Source organism: Loxodonta africana, chromosome 3 (genome assembly GCF_030014295.1).
Source record: "Loxodonta africana isolate mLoxAfr1 chromosome 3, mLoxAfr1.hap2, whole genome shotgun sequence".
In the NCBI taxonomy this organism is placed as follows: domain Eukaryota; kingdom Metazoa; phylum Chordata; class Mammalia; order Proboscidea; family Elephantidae; genus Loxodonta; species Loxodonta africana.
In genome coordinates, this window is record NC_087344.1 from 135,571,352 (window position 1) to 135,583,541 (window position 12,190).

Below are 12,190 nucleotides of genomic sequence, written 5' to 3' on the forward strand. Positions count from 1 at the left end.
TATCGCCCTTCTCCATCCTCCCCCCCCTTTTCATTTTTCCATCATAGTGAAGCTGCTGAGGCTTCCCGCGCTCTGCTGCAATTTCCACCCCCTCGAAGCCCGCCAAACCGTGGTTTCTAACTGTCGTTTGGCCAGACTGCGCAGCAGGCTCTTACTGTGGTTTGAATTTGGTGCTAGAATCCTGCACGTGTGCAAACCAAGATCTTAGTGCATGCACAGGACCTAAAGAGCTGTGGCCCCGAACTTGATCCCAGAGGTGCACTTCGCCTGAGAGGAAGATGTTCCCCAGCACACAGCTGCATCCGAGCCCATTTGAAAAGCAAAAGTTCCTTTCCTTTACAAATGACTCAGCACCTGGGTCTCTAAGTATGGACATGGGAGGGATCGGGATATCAGATTTTGGGCACCAACCCTGCCTCCTGGGGGCATAAAAGATCCAAGCTCCCCTAGGGGTGGCAGCATGTGGTCTTTCAGCTGCTAGGCCCCACATTGCTCCTTGTTTGCACAAACAGTAAATCTCCACTTTCCATTTCCCTTGCAGCTGGTGGTATGGCATCAGTCTTACTTCTATCAGCTAATAGATCAACCGATTTCTCCCTCCTCACTCTTGAGATTCTTTTTGTAGGGCAGTTGTATTTCAACCACTAAAACTCATTTTTATTTGCCTTTTTATTTTGCTGCTCAGTAGGTCATGGAGTGCAAATTCTAGCCCAGGACAAAGAGGGAAAGGCAGTTTGCATAGCGCCATAGTGTCTGGACAGGTTTTTACCTTTGCCTCCCGGCAAGCACCAATAAGCAAAGAGTTTTCTTTGGTGAAAGACTTTCATATTATTCTCCCTAGGATTTCCTTTAGAAATGAAGTTGAAAAGAAATCTCGGGAAGAATGTGCCCTTTCCTCCTGAAGCTGCGTTCTTAGTGAAGTGCTTACCCTGGTGCCTCGAAGTCCAAAGTTCAAGTGTTCCCACCTTGGGGAAGGAATGGACTTGTCTGCTAGCTGGAAATCAAGATGCAGCGCTCAGTCTTGTTCTTAGACTCAAATTGGAGAAAGGTGTGTGACTGGACTGCATCACCCTCATCAAGACTAGAAGACCCAGTTTCAGAAGAGGCAGACTTTGAGGTAACTTTAAAAACAAACAAAAAAACATTGCTTAACAAGGTTAACTTTGTTAACCTTTTGGTTAACAGCTGATTGCTTACCCACTGCACTACCAGGGCTCCTGAGTTAGCTGACCCCTAAAATGAGAGGTGTTTGGGCTGAACTCAAAGTAATGGGTTAATCGGCTCAGTCTCTTGAGAGCACAAGAGAAGAGGGCAAAACTGTGGCCGTTCTCAAAAAGAATGCTTTTGTGCAAGCTGCCCCTAGCCTTGAAAGACAAGTGGGACTATTTTCATAAAATGCTTGTGGGCAGGCTGGCTCCAGCATTAAGTCAAGTATGACTTGTATTACTGTTTCTCTGAACTCTTATGTATAAAAAGCCCTCTTTAGCTTCGGTACTTCGGAGCACTTCGTGCTTTGGCTTTGTGCTCCCAGTTCAAGTTGCACTATTCCTCAATAAAACTAATTTCTTGTCTACTCCTAACAGACTAAGAATTTTATTCTTGAAACTCCTTAAGGTAACTTTAGATCAGGAAATTTCATTAGATCCGTCCCCCCTTTTCTTCCCTCCATGTTCTATTTCCCTGTTCCCCCATCCATTCAGAGGAGAGGATTCATTGCCTTTCTGTAGCCTCAGGACCCTTTGGGTCCCTCCTGGACAGGACAAAGGGGGCAGTTGCCCTTTTCTAGAGGCTGGGAGGGCAGCCAGCTCCTGGGCAACCGCATGCTCACCCGTGAGCCCCTGCGCATAGCACACCTGCAGTCTGATGGGTTCAGAAACTGGAGGAAAAAAAGTGCCTCCTGAAGCTTCTCTGTAGGTTGAACTGGAAGGGTGTGCTGTTCCTGACCTGGAGGGACTAGCTGCACTGAGAGGTTTCAGACACATCTCTGGGCCTGGAGGACAATCCAGGAAGAGGCTAATTTTGAGGGCATAACCAAAGGAAAGGGACACAAGACAGCCCAACTCAACGATCCCTAGATTTAGGGTCTAGGACTCTAAGGTCTGAGAGTGTGAGGATGGTGAGTTAAATTGATCTCCTGGCCTTTATCAAGAGAGTCGTTTGCTCAAATTCGGAGAGGCAAAAGAGAAGGATTGTGTAAACCAATGTCCATACTTCACTGACAAAAAGACATGAATTACTCACTAACTAGATGTGAAATTGGAGGAGAAGTTTGCTGTCAGGAAGAAGTTTTTGCTCAGCATTTGAAGGATGGAGTTGCCATCAACTGATATGGAAAAACTATAGGTGCAGAAGATTTTATGGGAGCATCATAGTTCAGTTCGAAGCCTTACTTGAAAAAGATTTCCATCCAGGTATCTCCGCTTCTGCATATGAGTCTTTTTTTTTCTTTCTTTAGATCAAGGGAGAGGGGTCAGTGCTAGGTCCGGTCTTGCCCTAGGCATCTCCCGTCCTACATTCTCCCATAACCTCGGCCTCTGCTATGGATCGGGCCACCATCTCTCCACGTGCTACCGCTGCCCCTGCCACCTAGCAAAGGCGTATCTCTAGAGAGGTCAGTCCTGAGCTGTAGCCCAGACGAACCACTTGCTCCACGACTTGTGGACATGGCAGGCCTTGCTGATGTCCCACTTGTCTGACCGCGCTTGATGCATTGCAAGCTGGCTCGGCCTTTGGAGAAAGCAGGGAGGCAACAGCTTTCAGGATGATACCTAGATGGGAAGGCTGCACCCAGGAGGGTAAGAGGGCGGGAGCTTTCCAGAATTGCATGCCAAGGAACCTACGGCCTGAGGGTAGAAGAAAGGGACCCACAGCGCAGTTCTCTAGTAGTGTAGTGGATAGTATTCAGCGCTTTCAGCGATGTAACTTGGGTTCAATTTCCAGTTAGGGAGGTATTTTGTCAAGGGTAAGACAGAGCTCGAGGCATCGCCAAGGCTTGGAGAGATGAGCAGTTGCTCAGAGGCTTGGAGTCCTGAACTGCTGCATCCTGCTCTGGCCACTGGGAACCACCACCACTCCTGATATCAAAAAACCTAGCCTTTCACTTTCAGAATTTCGAGTGTCCCACTACCGCTGCCCTCGAATTCCATAAATAACTGGGACGATTTGTCAAAAATAAGCACTAAGAACTCCATTATCAGACTGCTATGCAGGTTTTTCCCCCACATGTCTGTCAGTTTGTCCTACTATGGGGCCTTAGGTGTTGCTGTGATGCTGGAAGCTACGGCACCGGTATTCAGACACCAGCAGGGTCACCCATAGAGGACAGGTTTCAGCTGAATTCCAGACTAAGACAGACTAGGAAGAAGGACCCAGCACTCTACTTCTGAAAAGAATTAGCCAGTGAAAACCTTATGAATAGCAGTGGAACATTGTCTGATATAGTGCTGAAAGATGAGCCCCTCAGGTTTGAAGGCACTCAAAAGACCACTGGGGAAAAGCTGCCCCCTCAAAGTGGAGTTGACCTTAATAATGTGGATGGAGTCAAGCTTTCAGGGCCTTCATTTGCTGATGTGCATGGTTCAAAATGAGAAGAAACAGCTGCAAACATCCATTAATAATCAGAATATGGAATCTATGAAGTACGAATCTAAGAAAATTGGAAATCTTCAAAAATGAAATGGAATGCATAAACATCGACATTCTACCCGTTAGTGAGCTGAAATGAACTGGTATTGGCCATTTTCAATCAGACAATCATATGGTCTACATTGCCAGGAATGACAACTTGAAGAGGAATGGTGTTGCATTCATAGTCAAAAACACATTTCAAGATCTATTCTGAAGTACAACGCTGGTGGTCACAGGATAATACCCATAGCCTACAAGGAAGACCAGTTAATACGACTATTATTTAAATTTAAGCACCAACCCCTAAGGCCACAGATGAAGAAACCAAAGATTTTTACAAGCTCCTGCAGTCTGAAGTTGATTGAACATGTAATCAGGATGCATTGATAATTACTGGTGATTGGAATTTGAAAGCTGGAAACAAAGTTAAGAAGGATCATTAGTTGGAAAATATGACCTTGGTGATAGAAAAGATGCTGGAGATCACATGATAGACTTTTGCAAGACCAATGACTTCTTCATTGCAAAGACCTTTTTTCACCAACACAAATGGTGACTATACACATGGCCCTCATGAGATAGAATACACAGGAATTGAACTGATTACATCTGTGGGAAGAGACGGTGGAAAAGCTCAATATCATCAGTCAGTACTAGGCCAGGGGCCGACTGTGGAACAGACCGTCAAGGGCTCATACGCAAGTTCAAGTAGAAGCTGAAGAAAATTAGAACAAGTCCACGAGAGCCAATGTACGACCTTGAATATATCCCACATGAATTTAGAAACCATCTCAAGAACAGACTTGAGGCGTTGAACGGTAATGACCGAAGACCACACAAGTTGTGGAATGACATCAAGGACATCATACATGAAGAAAACAAGTGGTCATTAAAAAATCAGGAAAGAAAGGAAAGACCAAAATGAATGTCAGAAGAGACTTTGACACTTGCTCTTGAATGTCAAGTAGCCAAAGCAAAAGGAAGAAATAATGAAGTAAAAGAACTGAACAGAAGATTTCAAAGGGCGGCTTGAGAAGACAAAGTAAAATATTGTAATATGACATGTGTAAAGAGCTGGAGATAGAAAACCAAAAGAGGAAAACAGCTTGGCATTTCTCAACCTGAAAGAACTGAAGAAAAAATTCAAGCCTCGAGTTGCAATAGTGAAGGATTCTATGGGGAAAATGTTAAACGATGCAGGAAGCATCAAAGAAGATGGAAGGAATAAACAGAGTCATTATACCAAAAAGAATTGGTTGATGTTCAACCGTTTCAAGAGGTAGCACATAATCAGGAACTGATGCACCGAAGGCACTGGCAAAAAACAAGGCTCCAGCAACTGATGGAATATCAGTTGAAATGTTTCAACAAACAGATGCAGCTCTGGAAGTGCTCACTCGGCCATGCCAAGAAATTTGGAAGACAGCTACCTGGCCAACCAACTGGAAGAGATCCATATTTATGCCTATTCCCAAGAAAGGTGATCCAGCTGAATGCGGAAATTACCAAACAATATCATTAATACCACAATCAAGTAAAATTTTGCTAAACAGTATTCAAAAGCAGTTGCAGCAGCATATGAACAGGGAACTGCCAGAAATTCAGGTTCAATTCAGAAGAGGACGTGGAACCAGGGATATAATTGCTGATGTCAGATGGATCCTGGCTGAAAGCAGAGAATACCAGGAAGATGTTTATCTGTGTTTTATTGACTATGCAAAGGCATTCGACCGTGTGGATCATAACAAGTTATGGATAACATTGCGAAGAATGGGAATTCCAGAACACTTAATTGTGCTCATGAGGAGCCTGTACATAGATCAAGAGGCAGTTGCTTGAACAGAACAAGGGGATACTGCATGGTTTAAAGCCAGGAAAGATGTGTGTCCAGGTTGTATCCTTTCATCATACCTATTCAATCTGTATGCTGAGCAAATAATTCGAGAAGCTGGATTGTATGAAGAAAAATGGGTCCCAGGATTGGAGGAAGACTAATTAACAACCTGCGTTATGCACTTGACACAACTTTGTTTGCTTAAAGTGAAGAGTACTTGAAGTACTTACTGATGAAAATCAAAGACCACAGCCTTCAGTGTGGGTTACACCTCAACATAAAGGAAAAAAAAAAAAACTCTCACAACCGGACTAATAAGCAACAGCATGATAAATGGAAAAAAGATTGAAGTTGTCAAGGATTTTATTTTACATGGCTCCCCAGTCAACACCCATGGAAGCAGCAGTCAAGAAATCAAAAATGATGCATGGTGTTGGGCAAGTCTGCTGCAAAGGACATCTTTAAAGTGTTGAAAAGCAAAGATGGCTCCTTGAAGACTAAGGTGCGCCTGACCAAGCCATGGTATTTTCAATCACATCATATGCGTGTGAAAGCTGGACAATGAATAAGGAAGACCAAAGAAGGATTGATGCCTTTGAATTGTGGTGTTGGCAAAGAATATTGACTATACCATAGACTGCCAAAGGAATGAATAAATCTGTCTTGGAAGAGGAACTACCAGAACGCTCTTTAGAAGCAAGGATGGTGAGACTGTGTGTTACATAATTTGGACTTGTTAACAGGAGGGATCAGTCCCTGGAGAAGGACATCATGCTTGGAAAAGTACAGGGTGAGCGAAAAAGAGGAAGACCCTCAAGGAGATGGATTGACACAGTAGTTGCAACAATGGGCTCCAGCATAATAACAATTATGAGCAGGGTGCAGGACCAGGCAGTGTTTTGTTCTGTAGTACATAGGGTCTCTATGAGTCAGAACCAACTCGAAGGTACCTGACAACAACAACATGCAGGTTTTATAGTCAATTTGCAAATTGGGCAGCACAAATCAGAATAAATCAGTTCTCTGATTAATCAAGATTTCCAAAGTGCTTATGTGCAATTTTATCGGGAACTCTGAACAAAAAATTTTTGATTGGTTGACGATTATGTTAGAACACATAGATCTTATGCGAGCAGTATGTGCTCAAACGCTATCAAAGCTTAATTAGAAACCTTGCCAAGACAATGACAAGATTAGTGAAGAAACAAGACATTTTCATTAATCTATTGTTTTCAGAAATACTAAGTTTCAACTGTTTCATTGATCCTGCTCACATAAGATACAATTATGCGAAAAAGATAAGCTACTTCTAAAGGTTAGTTAATAGTTTAAAGCATAGCTATAAGCATTAAAGTTTTTTTGTTTGTTTTTTATACTATGTAGGTTTTGAACAACGTTTAACAAAATGACTTCATAGTGTTGTATGTAAGAGAACTCTTTGTCTTCCTAAAGCAAAACTTGTAATTTTATTTTACAGATTCATGGAACTCAGAAAAACACTGTACTTATTATTAGTTTTATTATAGCAAAAAGGATTCATAAGGCGAGGTCTGTAAGTAAATATAGTATTCATTTTTCATTTTCCTTTCTTTTACCTTTCCTCCTCTCTCCCCCTTTCCACACTGGCTAAGATCTCCATCATAAATGTGAAGTGGTCAAAGTAAGCATAGCTGTCTGATTCCTGCTGATTCCTGACTGATGGGAGGGAAAGGTCAGTATTTTATCAACAAGTATAATGTTTGCTGTAGGTTTTTTTTTTGGGGGGGGGGGAGCTATCTTTTATGAGATTATACTTTTGTCTTCTATTCCTATTTTGCTAAGGGTTTTTTTTTTTTTTAAGTCACCAAGTTGGTGGTAATTTTTACAGTAGCCAGTGTGCTGTTAGTTGCCATTGAGTCAGTTCTGACTCATAGTGACCCCACGTGGGCAGAGTAGAACTGCTCCATAGGGTTTTCAAGGCTGTGACCTTTTGAAAGCAGATTGCCAGCCAGACCTGTCTTTCGGGATGGCTCTTGGTGGCGCAGTGGCTAAGCACTTGCCTGCTAACCAAAAGATCTGCTCCGACCTGCCAGCTGCTGAGGTTCCATAAAGATTTATAGCCTTGGAAACCCTATGGGGCAGTTCTATTCTGTCCTATAGGGTCGCTATGAGTCAGAATCAACTCCATGGCCGTGGGTTTTTGCATTGGTTCGAAACGTCAACCTCTCAAGTAGCAGTCCAGCCCTTGTCCGTTTCTGGCCTGCAGGGACTTTAAGGTTGTTTTTTTGTTTGTTCGATGATGAATTTTTTTTTCAAACAGTGGAGGGTGGTGGAGGCCACACAGAGGGAAGAAGGGTGAAGGGTGGGGAAGCATTGTATTCCTGGTTACCAAGTACTCTGTCTCCTGCTGGGAGCTTGGTGAAGTTGCCTTCCTGTACTCCTGTCTTTGGTTCTTGGTGGCTGAGGGATTCAAGATGGTGAGTTCATGCTATGTTAGCTGGTTGGTAATCTCCACTCCATAGCTGTCCTCGTTCCCTGTTTTAGTTATTATTATTTTCCTTCTTTAAGTTGTTAATGAGATGAAAAGAATTACTTCATTTTCTAATGAAAACTGTTTTCCCAGAATGAAACCAACGTCAGCATGATTCCAACTCATAGTGACACTACAGGACAGAGTATAACTTTCCCATAGAGTTTCCAAGGAGTGCCTGGTGGATTTGAACTGCCAACCTTTTGGTTAGCAGCCATAGCTCTTAACCACTATGCCACCAGGGTTTAAATATATACAAATATATATATATATATATGTACATATACATATATACATACATGTATACATATACATATAAAACCCATACCAAAACCACATACATGTATATATATATACACATAACCCATTGCTGACAAGTCGATTTGATACATATAAACCTATAGCCATCAAGCAGATTCTGACTCATAGAGGCCCTATAGGACAGAGTAGAACTGCCCCACAGGATTTCAAAGGCTGTAAATCTTTATGGAAGCGGACTGCCACATCGTTCTCCTTCGGAGAATCTGGTGGGTTCAAACTGCTGGCCTTTCAGTTGGCAGCCAAATGCTTAACCATTGTGCCACCAAGGCTTATATATACATACATACATATATATATATATATATATATACACACACACTAATGGATGTGCACAGCTGTTTCTTGTTATTTTGAGTCATGTCACATCTGCAAATGTAGGTCCCAAAAAGCTCGATTCCATCCATGTCATTAAGGTTGACCCTATTTTGAGGAGGCAGCTCTTCCCCAGTCATATTTTGAGTGCCTTCCAACCTGAAGGCCTCACCTTCTGGCACTATATCTGACAAAGTTCCACTGCTATTCATAAGGTTTTCACCGGCCAGTTTTTTCAGAAGTAGACCACCAAGTCTTTCTGCCTAGTTTGTCTTTGTCTGGAAGCTCTGCTGAAACCTATCTGTCATGGGTGACCGTGTTGGTATTTGAAATACCGGTGATACAGCTTCCAGCATCACAGCAACACGCAAACCACCACAGTACCAACAAACTGACAGACGTGTGGGGATATATATGAACATATGTATATAAATGTTTTAAATTCAGTTTAGTAAAATATTTTAAATGATTTCTGCATCTATATTAGTCAATGAGGTAGGTTTGTATCTTCTGTTTTTCCTATGGCCTTTTTCAGGTGTTTAGTTTCAATCTAATCCATAAAGTACACTTGAGAAATAGACCAAATTTTAATTTTTTTAGAGTTAGTTTGCAATGGGAGTAATTTCTTCTAGTGAACCATTTGGTCCTTCTTTGCAAGATTCATGAATTCTGATTTATTTAATGTTTGTAGGACTTCTATTTTTAATTTTTTTCAAAATCATTAGTGGAGATAATTTTTCTAGGAATTTGTTCATTTTATCTAATTAAAAAAATTATTGCCACATATCTGTTCATGATATTCATTATCTGTTTATATCTACAAATACAGTGGTAATGACTTCTGTTTTATTCCCCGTGTTCCTTATTTGTTCCGTCTTTCTTTTTTCTATCTCCCGTTTACCCTAGTTCTGTTAATTTTAGTAGTGTTTATAAAGAACTAACTACTTAATATTTTCTTCTGTATATTTATTTCCAATTTTTATATTTAAGTTGTACTCCTATCTGCTTTTATTGTTGTTCTTTTTGTAACTTTTTAGATAGAGACTTAGCTCACCAATAATCAGCACTAATTTTCTAATATTCAGGTTTAAAGCTGTGTGTTGTCCTCTGAGGATTGGTTTAGGTACAGATGCCGCTTTGATGACTAAGGTGTGCCTGACCCAAGCCATGGCTTTTTAAATTACCTCATACGCATGGGAAAGCTGAACAGTGAAAAAGGAAGATAGAAGAAAAATTAATGCATTTGAATTGTGTTCTTGCAGAAGAATATTGAATATACCATGAACTGCCAAGAGAACAAACAAATCAGTCTTAAATACAGCCAGAATGCTCCTTGGAAGTGAGGATGGCCAGACTTTGGCTCGCTTACTTTGGACAAGTCATCACTAGAAAAGGACATCGTGGTTGGTAACGCAGAGGGTCAGTGAAAACAAGGAAAACCCTCAATGAGATGGACTGACACAATAGCCACAACAATGGACTCAAACAGCAACAACCAGGAAGATAGCACAGGATCGGGCAACGTTTCCTTCTGTTGTACATACGGTCACCACAAGTCAGAACTGACTTCACAGCAACTGACGATAACAAATGCAACATATGCAGGATTCTCCTTTTTATTCTCTTCAGAATGTTTCCTAATTTCCATTTTCATCTCTGCTTTGATACAAGGTTTAATAGAAGTGTCTCTAAAATTCCAAATATATGGGAATTCCTTCTTATTTTTTGTAAATGAATTCTAGATGTTACTTGATTCTCCTGAAATGCTATTTGTGGGTACCTCTCCGGCCCTAGGATGAAAATATCCTCCTTTGTGATAGGCCCTGGGAAGTCCTAGTTTAGAACAACTCTTTAAGGTCTTCTGCTCCTGGCTGCCAGAACCACCACATGGCCAGACATGCCTGTGCAATAGATAATCCTGCGTAGTAGGAAGGAGGTATGAAACCCCTGGGTAAATGAAATAAATCTTGAAATACATTGGCCAGGAACTGAACCCAGGTCTCTTGCATGGGAGGTGAGAATTCTACCATTGAGCCACCAATGCTTCACCTTGTTTTTGTAGCAGGAAGGTAGCAAGAAAGAAGTACTTGAACCACTGAAAAAGTTCCAAAATAGACTTCACATGGTGTTGTCTTTGGAAGACAGTGCTAACAAACGAACAGACACCAAAAGCTAAGGCTTAAAAGGAGACTTACATCAGGCAACAGTATAAAGTGATGGTATTCAAATTAAAATATCAAATTGAGCTGTTTTGTCAGCTTAAATTACACCTCCGAAAAAGGCTTTTTTCAACTGAGTGACACACCCCCATAGAAAAACATCAATAATTCATCCAGGACCCTTGTTTGTGTCCCTGAATCTTCAACTGTCAGCCACAAACTTACTTTAGAAGGTCTGAGAAGGTAACCTAACTTGTTAGGTTAAAAAAAACAAAACAAAACAAAAACCAACCCATTGCCGTCGAGTCGATTCCAACTCATAGTGACCCTCTAGGACAGAGTAGAACTGCCTAACAGAGTTTCCAAGGAGTGTCTGGTGGATTCAAAGTGTTTACCTCTTGGTTAGCAGCTGTAGCACTTAACCACTATGCCCCCAGGGTTTCCACTTGTTAGGTTAAAATTCAGAGAAAAAATAAGAATTAGAAGAAGAAAAGGGCTAGACTCAAAATAGAGACAATGAAGAAACAAATTTTGGTCCACCAAGTTAATCCTTTGTAACTGTTTTTGTGCAAGAATAATGATCACTCTTGTAATCATTATGATAATAGTGTGTGTCTGTTTTTTAAGGTATTTGAGCATTTGAATGGAAATGTCACTATTATAAAAAAAATAATTAACATTAATTTGGCAATCAATGGTTAATTGGGAGAATTCAATTTTCTGAATTAATATACATTGATGTATTAGTTATATAAGGAGTAGACTATTTTAAATAAATATTGATGGCTGAAATATTAATGTATTGATCCTTTGATAAAAGTGAAATATAGAGATACTTCTTTCCACCCCATTTCCCTGGGGAAATTAAACTGAAGAAAGGAACCTGGAGAACTCTCCAACATGTTGAAACTAGAGGTCATTATGACTTTTTGAAAAACAGGAGCTGCAGACATGTAATCATGCTTTTCTTTCTGAGAACCCAAGCTAGGTCAAAGCCAAGTCATAAACTTGAGCTCAACAAGGAAATCAACTGCCAGGTTGACCTTGCAGAGCTTTAGTTCTATCTGCCTTTTGCCAATACACAAGACACAGACCAGCTCTGCCAACACTCCTTTACCACCTACATCAACCAGATATACATTTCTTCTCACATCTCCTTTTCTTAATTACAACTTGCAATTCCAACTCACAACTCCCAATTTACAAGTCAATGCCTCACATGCATCTCAGAGTCACAGATGCAAAAACTCAATGCTCCAGTGAGCTCCCTGTCAGCATCACACACCACTCTCTGCCTGAAACCTAAGACCTAAGCACAACGTCTCCCAAAGAGGAGTGCACTGTCCTGAGAGTTTCAATCTATTGATAAAATAATACTTTAAACCCGTTCCTACCCCTGCCTAGTACACTGACTCTTACTACCCCTAA

General features: G+C 41.2%; 1 protein-coding gene across 4 annotated transcripts in view; it reads left to right on the forward strand.

Moving 5' to 3' along the window:
- LOC135230755 (guanylate-binding protein 1-like) overlaps positions 1–11,554 on the forward strand; it is a 39,682-nt gene extending 28,128 nt beyond the window's left edge. For all 4 annotated transcript variants that reach the window (XM_064282222.1, XM_064282221.1, XM_064282223.1 and 1 more), the window contains 3 exons: positions 842–1,117; positions 6,939–7,013; positions 9,689–11,554. The gene's annotated coding sequence lies outside the window, so the exon portion shown is untranslated. The remainder of the gene's footprint in view (positions 1–841; positions 1,118–6,938; positions 7,014–9,688) is intronic.
- Positions 11,555–12,190: the final 636 nt, after the last annotated feature.